The sequence below is a fragment of the Triturus cristatus genome, chromosome 7, assembly GCF_964204655.1.
Source record: "Triturus cristatus chromosome 7, aTriCri1.1, whole genome shotgun sequence".
NCBI classification, from domain to species: Eukaryota; Metazoa; Chordata; class Amphibia; order Caudata; family Salamandridae; genus Triturus; species Triturus cristatus.
Window position 1 is genome coordinate 238219649 of NC_140590.1, and position 14724 is coordinate 238234372.

The window sequence follows — 14724 nt, forward strand, 5'->3', positions numbered from 1 at the left end:
CCCTTCAACCTCCAGTTCCGGGACCAGCCGGCTCGCTAAGTACTTTTTGTCAAGCTAGGCGAGCAATTTCCCGTCTTTGTCCCCCAGATCGTAAATTCTACCCGCTTTGTCCCTCTCCATTTCCTTGGCCAGGTCGGTGGCGATGCTTTCGTCTCTCTTGAGTCTCAAGATGTGGAGGGTCTCCTCCGTGATCTCTTCCCTGTCAGTCTCCTCTAGGCGGAAAATATCACTCTCCACCTGCTCCAGTGTTTTACTTCTTTCCTTCCACGTGCCGGCTATCGAGGAGTGTTCCTGTCCCATAATCACTGTCTTAAATGCCTCCTGTATGGTTTGGGGGGAGTGAACCGAACCCACGTTCTCGAGGAGGTAATTGTCTATAGTTTGCAGAAGGGAATCCCTTATTACCGGGTTACGTAGGTACCAGGAGTTGATGGGTGCGACCCTTCCCAGTTGTTTTTCACCCAGGACTACCTGAGTCCAGACCGGTGAATGGTCTGAAATCCCCCTTGCCATTTGCCTAGTGTCGTGCATCTCAACAATTTGAGCCGCTGGGACCAGTAGATGATCAATACGGGAGAGGCTGTTGTGAGCTCCTGAGTAGAAAGTGTGTTGGATGGGGTGCGGATGGTATGTTTGCCTCACGTCCAGCAGGCCCATTGCGTCCAAAAATTCTGGGAGCCACCTCTGAGGGGCACCAATATCTCGAGGAGGGTGCCTGTTCAGGAGCCCTGACACCACTGAGTTAAAGTCTCTCCCTACCACCAGTCGTCCCTCCGGTAGAGCGAGAAACAAGGAACCTAGATCCCTAAACATGCAACCCTGGAGTCCAGGGGGGACATAGAACATCACCAGGTTAAGGGTGGAGCCCTCCGATTGCCCGGAGACTACCACGTATCTGCCCAAGTCGTCTACCCATGTGCGGTGTTTAGAGAACGGGAAGGAGTTTTTTTGTATGATATCCGCATTCTGGCTTTACCCCTCTGGATTCGGTGGTAAAGCCAGAATGCGCCACAAGTTTATAGCCTCCTCTGTCTAGTGCCCCGCAGGAGTTGCCCACAAGATGAGTCTCCTGAAGGAGCACTACCTCTGGGGAGTGTCGTTTAATGTGTTGCAGGACTATGCTGCGCTTCAGTTTGTCCCCCATCCCATTAACATTCCAACTTAATAGTTAAAAGTGTCCCTCTTGGTGTGTACCTGTCATGATAGTCTGTACCTGCGTTTGTTTCTACCTGTACAAAATATAGTTTAGTCAACATACCAAAGAACAATAATGATTCCTCTTTTCCCACCCAACTTCCCCCACCCTGCTCCCCTGCACTCTAGGCTTCAAACTGCCCATCAAACAAACTTTTCAGAGTGCCTGTCGGCGAAAACGGTTACTAACTGCAGTTAACTTGGGGGCGTAAGGCTGTATCCACGTGAACCCTCACTGTTGTGGAAAATGATCAGCCGGGTCCCCGGTTTGCAGATAGGTTAAACATTACTATAAGGATCCGCCAGTCGGTTGTAAGCCCACCCGTCTAGCCCCAGGAGCCCCCCACCCGCTGCGTGTATTCTGGCCCACAACATATGCTACGATACGTCTTACAGTTCAGTAGTCTGGACAGATCTGCTCCAGGATAGGGTCAGTCCTCTGTAGGTTGCGTATCACTCCCCTCATCCACGACACTCCTGCCAGTCCGCGACATCCTCCGGGCGATCAAAGATCCAGGCTTTACCATCCGCCTCCACCCGGAGGTGGACTGGAAACAACATGGCGTACTTGATGCCCTTGTCTTGCAGAGTCTTTTTTACCATGAGAAATGACCTTCGTTGCTTCTGCACAGCTAGGGTAAAGTCCGGGAAGAACGAGGCCACCGAGTTCTCTTAGCAAAGAGGTAGGGCAATCCTGGCATTTTGGAGAATAACATCTCGGTCACGAAAGTTCAGTATTCTTGACCGGATCGGTCGAGGCGGTGCCCCTGGCTTTGGGCTTTCCCCCCGGAACTCTATGCACCTTCTCTATCACGAAGAACTTGGATAGGCCCTTGGGCTGGAGGTGAGTGAGTATGACATCCTCTACGGTCGCCTGCCCCTCCGCCTTCTCCGAAACCCCAAAAATGTGCACGTTGTTGCGGCGGGTGCGCCCTTCATAGTCGTCCAACTTGTCCTCTGCCAATTTACAGAAGGTCTGCAGATCTCTGATTTTGCGTTGCAGCTGGGAGGTGTCATCTACCAGGCTGGATGTGCAGAGTTCCATTTGTTTCACTTTCTCTCCGATTTTTGTTAAATTTGCCCTGATAAGTGTTGCCTCCGACGTGATCGAATCCATCCATTGTTCCAGGGCCGTCCGAACCCCCGATATAGCGTCCATTACTTCTTGGATCTTTAGTTCTGCTGGTCTCCCTTCCATGTTCGTCTTGGCAGTAGCCGCTTGTTGGCGTTCCGGCAGTGCTGATTTAGAGAAAGTATATTTATTCAGCTTATTTTGTTGCATTGTTTTGTGGCCTTTGGTCCCCGACATAATTACAGGAGTACCCCCGTCCCTCTAGTCCAGAAGAGCAATGGGCCATGCAGCAGTTCTTCTCAAGACCTGCTATTACTGCGGTACCGGGACCGGGCCTTCAACCGGCGATGGGCCCAGGCAGCCGATGGGAGGCTTCGCCACGGCAGCAATCCTCATTCCAGGTGACCCGCAGCTGGGGATCCGGATATGTAGTGTGGAATTTAGGAAAGGAATTTACTGGTGCCGGAGCTCTTTTAACTTGCGGCCATTGCGCTCCGTGGGGGTGCTTAACATAGAGAATAGGATGGGTAGTGGTAATTAATAAGTAAGGTGGATAATGAGTAGTGTGATAGTATATACACTTAGGGGCTCATTGTGATGCCTGAAACCCACTCTGAATCAGGACTGAACGACTGGCCGTCGGCAGTTCCGACCGCCGGATTACAATGCGACCAAACACTGTTCGGTCGGAGTCCCATTGTTCCCTATGGGAGTTCGTGTTCCACCTGACAACCGATTGTAACACATGCTTCAATGGGGAAATGGGGTGTTTGCGGAAAACCCTGCACCCTATCACAGGCATTTCACGGTGCCTGCCACACAGTGCAGGGTTTTGCAGGGGGGACCCTTAGGTACCCCCTCGGCCATCAATCGTAGGCCACGGGGCACTCACTTTCCGACAGCCTTTTCGTGTCAGACAGGCCGACAAGGAAAGGCTGTTGGAAATTGACATCATAATCCCGAGGGCAGAAACGCTGTCCATAGGGGTTTATGATGCTGTTCCGACCGACAGGAATACTCTGCAAGTCGCTTTGAACCAATTCGGAATAACCATGTGGTTTACATTTTGACCGCAAACATCGTTATTGGGCGGTCGGAATGTAAACTGACCGAGTCGGTCGGAAGGGCTCCGACACATTCGAGGAGATTCCGACTGTCGGAAGGAGGCTTTCCGTCCGACATTGTAATGATCCCATAATGTTTAGTGGAAAATACTTCATAATTTTAATGTATGAAATTATTTAATTCAAATTAATGGAAATTATTGCGATTATGGTGTAAATTGATTAATGTGCACATGTAAAAAAAGATGAATTAAATTCCTCCTTACATTGCAGTAAAGAGAGGTGTGAAGCACATTTTTCTATTTAAAAGGAATCAGAATGGACAGAGTGTGTGTGTAACAGGCGTGCAGTTCCCCAAATTTGATAATGTGTGCTTGAGCTAAGAATGAATGCTATTTGTTTTTAAAAGCATAGCAAAGGTGTGCCCTTGAAGCTAGTTTTTTGGCAATGTAAAGTTGAACATAAAACTTAGGTTGTGGGTAAGGTGCAGTCACAAATATTGCTTTAAGCTGTCTAACATAACAAATGAAAGGCAGCATTGTCTGAGGTGGAATAAAGGTAAATTTAAAGCTGAATGTAAATGTTGCCCTCTGGGTCCCTTTTTGGACACCGATCAGCTAAGTGAAGGGTAACAGGTTCAGAATAAATGCCCTACCAGGAGCAACATCCTTGCTGCTCAGCCCACTCTCCCCAACTGCATCCATAACAACTAGGCACTCATCAACATTCTATTCCACCACACTCACACTGGCTGAGCAGCAGAGAACTGGGAACTATGGAGAGGATGCATTGCAATAACCACTGGTTACAACACATCTCCCCCCATTAGAGAAACAATTAAAAATACCAACAGATGTAAGATGGAAATAAACAATGACTCAGTCCCCTAAATATTCAAATCATAAATTGTCAATTACAAATGGACAAAAGTAAATGTCCTATAAATATTCGACTCATAAATAATCAAAACAGGTACATCCACTACAGGACTTATGGAACAAATACATCCCCTACATACTGGGGGGAAACATGGTGGCAGGCTGAAGCCGGTCACGCGAGCTCCCGGTCCGAGGGAAGAAGGTAAACGGAAAGAAAGAAAGCTGAACGTTTGGAGCTATGGAAATAAACGTCTAATCTAAATTCATACATGGAGATCATAGTGGGTAAAGGCATATATGCTCTATAAGTACAAAATCCATTCTTTATGGACTCTGACGCGAGGCAGTGGCAGGGGCTCTGGTGCAGGGCGGCGGCTCTCTGGCGGAGGTCCCGCGTGGTAATAGCACTGGCTGGATTCCGGGTCAATCGAGGCAGAGGCAGCACAGGACGGCTTCCTTCAGAGGGAAGAAGATAATAATACACGAAGCAGAGGATGGAACAGGCAGAGGGTCCCTGCTCAGAGGAGTGGAATGTAGGGGAAAATGGACTGCAGTCTCAGGATCTACTGCAGGGACAGTTGGGGCTGATGGAAAGGGATCCTCCCGAAGGTATTTTCTTCCTTTAAGGAGCATCTGAAGGAGGGAGTGGAGTGTGCCATAGGGAGCGCAGGAACAGGCACTAGTGTTCGGAGTGCAGGGGAGGAAAATACTCCAGTCGATAAACCTGCGGATAAACTTCTGCAAGTAAGAAATTGCTACCAACTAAGGTCAGGCCCCGACAGGAAGGGTAAAAGTAGTAGATTATGGAAGCAGGTGGTGAAAACTGTGGGGAACCCTAAGCGTTGTGGGGAGGTGCGCTCATTTTCTAAGCCTACACCATCCCTCACTTCCTATTTCAGAATAATGGAACAGGTTACTGTGTCGACGCAGGGGGCAAGGAGTAACGTATCCCCGAAACTGACACAGGCAGTATCACTCCCTCTGGAAAATCGTTTTTCTTTGTTAGCTAATTTGCCCGGGGATGCACAGGATGGGAGTGGGCCAAGCTCAAGTCTGATCTCAAGTCCAAGTCCAAGCGTGAGACCGCCCCATGATAGTGGTCGACCCCTTATGGCAGATAATCCAAGCCAAGGCAAAGTTAATACCTCAGGCTGAAGGAGGGACTGTTAACCAGTTGGAAAAAATTATATCGAACTTGAGGCAGGAATTCTTATGAAATTAGAGATCTCCGAGAGTAACCAAAAAGGTATCCAGGATAAATGTGGGGTACTAGAGGAGAAACTAGATGATATTGTGCAACGCACTGTGATTTTGGAAGGGGAGGCGAAGGTTCTGTCTGTTGCAATGTCGGAGAACTCTAGAGACATTGGGGCTGATTCACAGAACTAATCAGAGACAAAATCCTAAACTTACTACTTTTGGCATTCATAGAAGGCATTTAGTAGTAGTAAAGTTAGGATTTTGTCTTAAATTTGACTTAAAACAGACTTAAGACAGACTTAAGACAGATTTAAGACAAACTTAAGACAAACTTAGGACAGACTTAGGACAGACTTAAGACAGACTTAAGACAGACTTTAGACAAAATCCTAACTTTACTACTACTAAATGGCTTCTGTGAATACCAAAAGTAGTACGTTTAGGATTTTGTCTCAGATTAGTTCTGTGAATCGGGCCCATAGAGACCTTGAAATCCCAGAATAAATTCTTGCAGAAAGACTTGGAGAGGCTTGAAACTCAGTAAAGGCTAAATAACTTGAGAGTTCTTAGTATTATGGAAGGGTCAGAAAAAGGCGATATCAACACTTTTATCTGTAATCTATTAAGAGAAGGAATACTGCATGACAGGCCAGACCTCGACCTTGAGAAAGATATTCAGAGTGCACAGGAATCCCTATAAGTTAAATCCTGCTAGGAAGTCGCCTAGAAAAATTCTGATTAATTTTCTACTTATGCAGTCAACGAGCTGGTGTTGGGACATGCTCTGAAGGAAGGATCCCTGAAGTATGGGGACTTCAGTTATCAAGTGAGATCGGACTTGGGCAAGAGAACCTCACAAAGGCAATGGGAATTGGGAACAAGGATGAACGATCTACGAAGTAGAGGGGCCCAGGTCCAAATGAAGTTTCCTGTGATGTTGAAAATCATGTGGAGAAATAATATGCACAATCTTAGCAGTCCAGAAGAGGTAGACACCTTTTTAGTGTTAAATCAATTTTTATTGGCAGAGCACATAGCAAGGTGTGCAGGACACTGGTGCCTAAAACTCAGCGGGCCGGCGGAGAGCTGGTCAAAGCATGGCAACAAAATAACGAAGGAGAGTATACTGACTGGTAGTTAACACAGCATGTCGCCTACAACCCAAAGAGGGCGGGCTGCGTGGGAATGAAGAGGAAAGATTGGCAACATCCGTAGTTCCAGCATATAGGCGTCTAAAGGTTCAGTATGCTGCCCGGCGTGCGAGCAGTGATAGCCGACAGCCTGTGGCAGATCGTAGCATCATAGTGGTGCCGTTTTCACAAAAAAGAGACTAAAAAACAGGGAAAGACCCATGAACACCCTGTCCCACCCCCACCCACCCTCCCCAGTGAGCAGGAAACAAAAGAAAGGGGAAGGGACCCGCCTATTGGTATTGTAGATAGTGTGGCCTCCATCAACCTGAGGGTTCACAGGTTCAACGGGAAGCCACCTTGTTATGTCGAGGTGTTGTCCTCAGGGATCAGTTTCAGGAGCCGCAGGTACCTGGGGCATGTCAGTTCCCGAAATTTAGTGGAGAGGATATTTATGAATGGGGCCTAGATCTTGGTATAGTCTGCATAGTTCCCCAGTGTAGCCATCGAGAGTCTTTCCATACCCAAAAGATACCAGAGTTGATGCAACCATTGCCTATGATACAGGGTTCTATCAGTTTTCCCCCAGCCAGGATCACTCGGTGCGCGGCATTCAGCGCAAGCGCCATCTGTCTCCATCTAGTAGAGCACAGGGGGAAGGTCAGCGCGTTGGGTAAGCCTAAAAGGGTAAGCAGGGAGCCTGGGTATGGTAGTGCAGAAGGCCTTATCAATGTTGTCTAGTACCCCTTCCCAGTATCGTGTGAGCTTTGGGCAGTGCCACAATAAGTGGAGGAGTGTGCCAGGGCTGCCACACCCCCTCCAGCATAAGCCGTCACAACTAGGGTGCCATTTAGTAAGTTGGGCTGGGGTGTAGTACCAATAAGACGCGATCTTAAAAGCGGTCTCTGCATGACCCATGGAGTGTGCCGTGTGATGCGATCGATAGAAAATATCCTCCCATTCTTAGTCAGTCAGTGTGTGCCCCAACTCCGCCTTCCAGTGTCTCTGCCCTGTTGAGCGAGTTGGAGGGGTGCTCAACGTGAGTATATTTCAGAGATCAGCCCATGAGCGTCATTTTTACGAGTGAGCCATTTCTCAAACGGTCGCATCGGTCGGTGTGCCAAGGGGTGTGTCGTGGCTCCCGAGATCCAGTGTGCCATTTGGGAATGGAGGAAGAGATCAGAGCTATGCAGGCCGTAACCCTCCCATAGATCCCTAAAGGAGATGAGATACTGTATATCGAACAAATGCCCTAGGCGCTTGCAGCCGCCCTCTAGCCAGCGTGTTGCTGCCTTCTTGTCCATGCCAGGTGGGAAGGCAGGATTGGAAAAAATCGGGATCATAGGCGAGGGGAACATAGTAAGGTTAGCCCGCAAAGAGACCCTGTCCCAAACCAGCATTGTGGGGCGGGTGACTGGTGAGGAATAAAGCCCCCAAGCGCAAACAAGTCACGGCAGCCAGGCATCTCGCCAGATGTGGTGGCCTGCCACCGTTTGGTCCATGAAGACCCAGTATTTCTCAGTCATGGGGCGGTTCCACTCCACCAGGTACCGAAGTAAAGAAGCTTGGTAGTAGCGGGTAATATTGGGGAAAGCAAGGCCGCCCTCTTTCTTAGGGCGTTGTAACAAGGTCCTCTGCAAGCAGGGGGAGATCGGTCCCCATACAAAATGCTCAATTGCGGTCTGAATAAGTTGAAGGCCCTGCGGTGGGGGCTCCAGTGGGAGCGTTTGAAATAAATACAGGGCCCGCGGAAGTACATTCATTTTGACAGCGGACAGCCTACCGAACCATGATAAAGGCAGGCGCCGCCAGTGGGCCAGATCCGCCTGGATGCGAGTGAGAAGGGCTGCATAGTTCACCTCTGCCGTTTTCGCGAGGCTCCTGTGGAGGGCTAGTCCAAGATATGCGATGCCGTCTGACACCCAGTCAAAGGCGAAGTTGGCCTGTAGTGTATCAAGCGTGGGTTGGGCAGCCGTGAGGTTGAGTACTTGGGATTTCTGCATATTAATTTTGAAGCTAGAGACCCGGGTAAAGGTCTGTAGGTCCTCCACAATAACCGGCAAGGAGGTCAGGGGATGAGCCACCGAAAAGATGATATGTTCAGCGTAAAGGCTGATAAGATGGTGGGCCAGGCCGAAGGGGACCCCCTGTGCCCTCGGGTTGTCCCGAAGGCTTTGGGCGAAGGGCTCCATATAGAGAGCGAAAAGAAGAGGAGAGAGAGGACAGCCCTGCCACATCCCCCTCTCCACCGCGAAGCTGTCGGAGAGCAGGCCGTTGACCCATACCGCCACCTTTGGAGAACTGTAAATGCTCGCCATCCACTGCCTAAATCTGGGCCCTAGTCCGAATCACCCAAGGGTAGCGAATAAGTACGGACAGTGCACACGGTCGAAGGCCTTCTCTGCATCAACCGCTAGCAGTAAGGCTTCTTCTTTGGACCGTTGTACTTTATCGATGAAGTGGCAAAGTCGCTTGGTGTTGTCTCCACACTGCCTACCCGGAATGAAACCTGATTGGTCCGGGTCGACCAGACCTGGCATGTGAGTGTTCAACCGGGAGGCCAGGTTGCTAGAAAATAGTTTTGCATCGATATTGAGGAGCGAGATCGGGCAGTAGGAACTACAGAGCTCCGGGTCCTTCCCCGGCTTGGGGATTACTGAGATAGAGGCCTGTAACATTAAGGCTGTAAGGGACCCAGTATCGGCGAAGGAGTTGAACAAGCAGGTAAGCAGCTGGGCGAGTTTGGCGCAGAAAGGTTTGTAAAAGAGAGCGCTAAAGCCATTGGGGCCTGGAGCCTTAATGGTCTTCAATTGAGCAATAGCAGTGATCACCTCCTCAACGCGTATGGGGGCTTCCAATGCCTCTGCCTCGTTCGGTGGGAGAGGAGAGATCGCCGCGACCTGCAGAAACTCAGTGCGGTTGGGCAACAGGGAATGATCAGCGGTGTAGAGTTTTTATAAAAAGAGCGGAAGGCCGACAGTATTCCGATGTCATCTGTAAACTCTGAGCCACCCTCACCCCGCATCGCCTTAACACTTTGTGCTGCCTGCTGACTGCGCAGGCAATGCGCCAACATTTGTCCCCCCCTATTGGAGCCCACAAAATATTTATGTTTGAGTCAAACAACTGCATGCTCGGCCCGGTCTAGGTCTAGTCGCCGGAGCTGGAGGCGTTCCTTTTCCAACTTCCGCCAAATCCTGGGAGCGCCAGTGCGTTTGTGTATGGCCTCTAATTCCCTGACTTTAGCTCTTAGGTCTGCGCATTTGGACTGTCTACTTTTATTGTCATGGGGTGCTTTGGGGATTAGTGTTCCTCTCGCAACTAGTTTAAGCGCCTCCCACACTGAGGGCAGAGGCTAAAGCCCTACGTCATTAATCGCTAAATAGTCAGGCAACGCCTAATGTCATCCACCACTCCACCACTGCTGGATGTCGGAGTAGTGAGTCATGCAAGCGCCAATGAGAGGTGGGAGGGGACCCCATAGAGGGAAGATGCATGGTCAAGGTGATGTGTGCATGATCAGACAGGGAGCGGGCTTCAATGGTGGAGTCAATGACCCAGGCCCAAGCGGCTGGGGTAACAAGGAAGTGATCTAGGCGTGCATAGGTCTTGTGAGCCGCCGAATAGTATGAAAAGTCTCTTTCATCTGGGTGAATGCAGCGCCAGGTGTCTTGAATCCCTGCGTCGCGCAGCCAGTCACTAGCACCTATCGATAGGGCCTCGGCCCCCCAGATCGGGAGCCTGAGCGATCCATCTCGGCATCCATGACTATGTTAAGGTCACCCACCAGCACTACTATCAGGTCTGGTGAGTGCAGGACGTCAGCATGTGCATCCAATTGGAATTTCTCCGGTCGCTCATTTGGGGAGTAAATGGAAGCAACGGTGAAGTGAGAATGCCCTACACTAAAGCACAGTGCAAGAAGGCAACCCTTGATCTCTGTGATGGGACCGCCACCCGACCCCGAAAGCGCCGGGAGATTAGGATCGCTACCCCACCCCGCTTACTATTCCCAGAAGACCAGAATTGTGAAAGGAAGTGGCTGTGGCGCATGCGGTGCATGTCACTGTGAAGCAGGTGGGTTTCTTGAGGGAGACAAGTAGGGAAGGAACCGCTTTCCGTTTGACGGGATTATTGAGTCCCCGGGAGTTAAAACTAACTATCTCAAGTTCCATGAAAAAGGGACGGGCCAACTGGTGTGATTGCTGAGGTCCTGAGTGATACACTGGGGGGCCAGACTGCTAGAGAAGCCCCAGAGGGGAAGGAGGCAGGCCTCCCTGAGCAAGGATGGTTGCGGGAGAAAAAGGAGCTCACTGGGGAGAGAACCCACCCTAACCCATAGGAAAAAAACGTCCCGAACATCAGGGCCTGCAAGTAAAACAAAACAAGGCCAAAGTTTGTCAAAGGGCAGAGAATCCAGAGGGTTGTGGCTCGGGCAGCCATCAGGTCTGCAAAGAGCCGAGACCTTCCCCACCTGCCAGCGGAGAGGTTGTCAATGGGCATCAAAGTGATACACCCTTGTCCCCCCCGACAGCGCATCATACATACTAACCCCCATGCAGTCCAAATGTTTCACTCAGGGGGTAGCCAGAAGGTCCGAAGGCTGTGAAAGGGAGGAGAGGACTGCCTCCCTCTCCTTGGCCATTGTAGCCTGGTCTGGTTTCAAAGCGGCAGCCGTCTTGCCCACTCTCTGCCATCGTGGCGCTCGACGAGGGCCCCGCTCTTTAGGCTTCTCTGTCTTCTGTGATTTTGAGGTGTTGTCGTGGCCGAGGACCTCGAGGGCCATCGTTAACGAGCGGATCTGGTGCAGCTTCCCTTGGTATTTGAAGACAATGCGGGAGTGATGACCCCAGGAGTAGGGGATGCCCTTCTCGCGCAGATGAGAGGTGGCCGCCTTAAAGTCACGTAGCTTAGCCAGTGTGGAGGCCGCTAGGTCCTGTAAGATGGAAAGCGTCTGTCCCCTGAACTGAACTGGCTGGGCCTCCCGCGCTCTACATATTATTTGTTCTTTCAGCTGAAAGTTATGAACGCACACTAGGAATCCGGAAGAGGAGCCCCGGATCCCCGTTGGAGACCCACCCTGTGCGCTCGGTCCATCTGGATGTCGCTTGGGCCGTCCTCTCCCAGTATCTGCTGAAACAGAACCCCGAGGTAGGCTCGGAGGTCGTCCCCTGCTTCTCGCCACGGCACACCCCTAATCCGTTTGTTATTCCACCGGGAACGGTTCTCCAAATCTTTGGCATGTGCCTGGAGATCGAGGTGTTGTTCTTGGAGGCGCAGCATGTCCTGTTGCAGCTGGTGGAGTTCCTCTTCTCGACTGAGCTTGTGCTCCTCCAGTGTGGCTACACGCTCTCCCACCTCGTACAGGTCCCTCCGCACTTCGCATAGGTCGGCAAAAAGCTGGCCCTTAAGTTCCTGAATGTCGTCCTTAATCACGGCGAATAGTTCCAGCATAAACGTTTTGGTGGTCGGGCCATCCTCCACCTCCAACGTTCCCTCTTGCTTGTCGCTAGTGGAGGGTGTGGTCCCCTGCTGTTTCAGGAGCATGTCTTTCACCGTCTTATCCCTTTTATTGAGTGCCACCGCCATGGCATGGGGTCAGCCTCCGAGCCCCTCCCGCTCCTGGGTTATGATGAGGGCTTACCTCTCCTCGACCGACCGCAGCGGTACAACGCCCAGTACAGGTCGCTGGCGGCGAAGCAAGCCCCCTCCGATTGCTTGCGGGCGTTTGTCAGCAGGTCTGTGGTAACTGGGCCGTATGGGGTGGGCTAGAATCAAGCGGCCCAACCACTTGACTGTCTGAGGCTTCGCACCCAGAACAGAGAAGACAGTAACTCGTGGGTCCCCAAGCGCCCCACCGTTCCTACACTAGGGCCTGTACTGTCATGGGCGGGGGGCCAGCATTCAAGCCAATCTGTGTCTCAGGGCTGTCTCCAAGGCGGTGCTGACCCTGCCTATATGCAGTGCTCTATAGTGGTGGGGTGCCCCCCCAGGTCTCCAATTGGGTTCAACCAGCGACCAGGCCCACCCGGGCTGGCAGCCGCCGCTGCCTCCGTCCGGGATCCCCAGACAATGAGGCCCAGGAAGCCCACACACCTCCGGCCCCCCATTAGCAGCCAGGCCCACGTCAGCAGCCCGGGATCCAGCCAGGAGCCCCCGGCCTCGATCGCTGCTATGGCATGGGGCTCCTTACCTCCACAGCCGTGGGAAAGTTCACTCCTCCTCAGGGCAGCAGAGGCACTCCGTGATGGATGGGCAGGCCGCCTCCAGGTCCTGGCAGCCCGCAGGAGCCGCAAGATGGCGGGTCTGTGAAAATTGCGGGCACCCAGCCGTTCAGCCGCCCAGCCGCCTCTCCAGAGCCTGGCCTCACCTCATACAGGGCTGCGGGTTGCCAAAATCCAGCACGCTGGGGTCCGCCGGCCCCTCCGCCAAATCCACTCTCCTTTGCCCGAGCGGTGACAGCTGCTCTGCACCCACCGCTCGCCTGTCAGGCCTCCTTTCTGGCACGCAGTCCGAGCCCCTGCAGAGAGCCGCTTCGGTTTTGGGCACACAGCAGGCAGGTACCGTTGCGGTTGTTGGAGCCTCTCTGGTCCCGATACAGCGCCCTAGGGCCCTGGGGTGGGGCAGAATAACAAAGCTAAGATTTGGCTGTGCCGGAAGAACGCGATCCTGCGTCCTACCGTGCTGCCATCTTGGCCACACCTTTTTAGCGCAGATGGAGGGATAACGCACAGTCCTCTAGCCTCTATATGGGTTCCCTAGCAGATGAAATAGTGTAGGTGCATTAATATATGTTTATCACAAGTTGTTTGGCTTTCTTTTTTTTTCTAATGTACATTTAATTATCTCTCTTTGGGAGGGGGTCGGAAAGGGCGGACTATATCGCCCAAGGATAGGAAAGGGGGTTTTCCGCGGAGGGTGGATGGAGGGGGCACTGGGTGTTGGGAGCATAGGGAAAAAAAGAAAAAATGGTCCTCATTTTGTTATACTCTAATATGGCTCTAGCTATATATGGAATCTATCAGGCTGGGAAGTCTAATCAAGGGTCTAGGCTGAAGGCGATGGAGCAGCCGAAGGGGGGCAGAGTCTGGTGTTTCGAGTATGAATAGGTAAAATTTAGTCCAATATCTATCTTGGTACATCAATGGTCTGAGATCAAGGAAGAAGGCGGCCCAGGTGATAGGATACCTCAAGAATAGTGAGGTGCAAATCATACTTCTCCAGAGACCCATTTGGAGAGGAACGATTGTGGGGCATGTTTTAGCAAGTTACGTTTGGTACAGGAGGTAGTGTGCTCTGACCAGAGAGGTTGCACTAGAGGAGTGGCTTTAATCATCAGAAACAACGCTCTAATAAGACTTGTAAAATATGAATTGGATCTTTTGGGTAGATGGTTAGTGGCTAACCTAGTGATTCAAGGCAGACCAGTATCATTTGCAATATATTACAGTCCAAATAATGATAACCCAGAATATTTAATGAAGTTAGAATCTTGCCTGTTGGAGACCACGGCCCCAATTATACTCGGAGGGAATTTTAACTTAGTCCTAAATAAAGAACTAGACAGAACATCGAAAGTTAATTATGTTAGCCCTCCGAAAGTACCAGCTACGATGAAAAATATGATGGCTGAATTTAATCCGATCGACATTTGGCGAAGCAGATTGGGGGGGAGCCAGGGATTTTACTTTTTATTGCAAAAAGTATGGGTATCACTCTCACATTGATTATTTTCTGGTGGATCTGGAGTTATATGCAGAGGTGGAGGCGGTAACTCATGTGCCTGCAGTTCTCTCAGATCACTCTTCTGCGGCCCTGTCCCTAAGATACCATCAACAAATGGGTCAGAGAAGGTGGACGTTGGATAGGACTATCCTATTGGATGAGAAGGTGGCACTTAATTTAGAGGAAATTACTGTCTACATTTTTCTGTCTAATAGGGGCTCTGCAAAAAGGCAAATAGTCTGGGATGCTTTTAAAGCATATCTAAGGGCAATATTAAGTTCTATAATGGTTGGCAAGAGGTGTGAGGTGAAGCAGGAAGATGAAAACCGAATTGGAGAGATCAAGGCCAAAGAATGTGATCTTTTGAAGGCTTTGATGGAGCGATCAGGTAGAGTCTCTGTGCTCAGTAGATAATTGGATGGGTTGCAGGCAGAATTTCAAGCACAGTTAGACAAAAGGAA

The 14724-nt window shown here is 50.8% G+C and overlaps 1 protein-coding gene and 1 long non-coding RNA gene across 3 annotated transcripts in view; one reads left to right on the forward strand and one right to left on the reverse strand.

Moving 5' to 3' along the window:
* The window catches only part of LOC146809301 (HLA class I histocompatibility antigen, B alpha chain-like), a 362969-nt gene that overhangs the window by 151911 nt on the left and 196334 nt on the right, over nucleotides 1–14724 (reverse strand). The window lies entirely within an intron of this gene.
* Nucleotides 4667–14724, forward strand: part of LOC146809302 (uncharacterized) — a 49427-nt gene continuing 39369 nt past the window's right edge. The window contains exon 1 of the long non-coding RNA XR_014965542.1: nucleotides 4667–4817. This is a non-coding gene — a long non-coding RNA (uncharacterized LOC146809302). The remainder of the gene's footprint in view (nucleotides 4818–14724) is intronic.